The following is a 1,827-nucleotide window of genomic DNA, read 5'->3' as shown; positions in this document are numbered from 1 at the left end:
AAGGCAGTCCTAAGAGAAAAGCTTATTGCAATCCAGACCTATTTCAAGAAACTAGAAAAAGTGCAAATTCAAACCCTAACAGAGTACCTAAGGAAAGTAGAAGGGGAGCAGCAAGAGCACCCCAAACCCAGCAGAAGGAGAGAAATAATAAAGATCAGGGCAGAAATAAACAATATAGAACAACAACAACAACGACAAAAAAACCCAGTTGAACAGATCAATGAAACCAAGAGTTGATTTTTTGAAAAAAATAAACAAAATTGATAAACCTCTAGCTAGGCTCCTCAGAACGAAAAGAGAGATCACCCGAATAGACAAAATCATGAAGGAAAATGGATCTATTACAACCAATCCCTCAGAAATACAAGCAATCATCAGAGATTACGATGAAAAATCATATGTCAACAAACTGGACAATCTAGAAGAAATGGACAAATTCCAAATGCACATGCATACCAAAATTCAAGCGGAAAGAGATAGAAAATCTGAACAGACCCATAACCAGTGAAGAAATAGAATCAGTTATCAAAAATCTCCCAACGAATAAAAGCCCAGGGCCAGATGATTTCCCAGGGAAATTCTACCAGACGTTTAAACCAGAGTTAATACCCATTTTTATCAAGCTATTCCAAAAAATAAAGATAGAAGGAAAACTTCCGGACTCATTCTATGAAGCACATATCAATCATTTTGATTCCTAAGCCAGACAGAGACCCAACAAAAAAAGAGAACTACAGGCCAATATCCTTAACGAGTATGGATGCAACACTACTCAACAAGATACTAGCAAATCGAATTCAACAGCATATAAAAAGAATTATTCATCATGATCAAGTGGGATTCATTCCTGGGTTACAGGGCTGGTTCAATATTTGCAGATCCATCAATGTGATACATCATATTAACAAAAGAAAAGATAAAAGCCATAGGATCCTGTCAATAGATGAAGAAAAAGCATTTGACAAAACACAACATCATCTTAATAGAAACCCTCAAGAAAGTCGGGATAGAAGGAACTTACTTAAACATTATTAAAGCCATTTATGAAAAGCCCACAGCTAATATCATCCGCAATAGGGAAAAACTGACAACTTTCCCCTTGAGATCAGGAACATGACAGGGATGTCCTCTCTCACCACTGTTGTTTAACATAGTGCTGGAAGTCCTAGCATCAGCAATCAGACAACAAAAGGAAATAAAAGGCATCAGAATTGGCAAAGATGAAGTCAAACTTTCACTTTTCACAGATGACATGATACTCTACATGGAAAACCCGATCGACTCCACCAGAAGCCTCATAGAACTGATTCATGAATTCAGTAAAGTAGCAGGCTACAAAATCAATGTAGAGAAATCGTTTGCATTCTTATACACCAAAAATGAAGCAACAGAAAGAGAAATCAAGAAACAGATCCCATTCACAATTGCACGAAAAATCGTAAAATACCTAGTAATAAACCTAACCAAAGATGTAAAATACCTGTATGCTGAAAACTATAGAAGACTTACAAAGGAAATTTAAGAAGACACAAAGAAATGGAAAAACATTCCGTGCTCATGGATCGGAAGAATAAACATTGTTAAAATGTCATTAGTACCCAATGCAATCTACACATTTAATGCAATCCCCATCAAAGTTGCACCAGCATTCTTCTCAAAGCTAGAAAAAACTATCCTAAAATTCGTATGGAACCACAAAAAACCCCGAATAGCCAAAGTAATATTGAAGAAGAAAACCAACACAGGAGGCATCACAAACCCACACTTTAGCCTCTACTACAAAGCTGTCATCATCAAGACAGTATGGTATTGGCACAAAAACAGACA

Source organism: Suricata suricatta, chromosome 2 (genome assembly GCF_006229205.1).
Source record: "Suricata suricatta isolate VVHF042 chromosome 2, meerkat_22Aug2017_6uvM2_HiC, whole genome shotgun sequence".
Classification (NCBI taxonomy): Eukaryota; Metazoa; Chordata; class Mammalia; order Carnivora; family Herpestidae; genus Suricata; species Suricata suricatta.
This window is presented reverse-complemented; position numbering follows the sequence as displayed.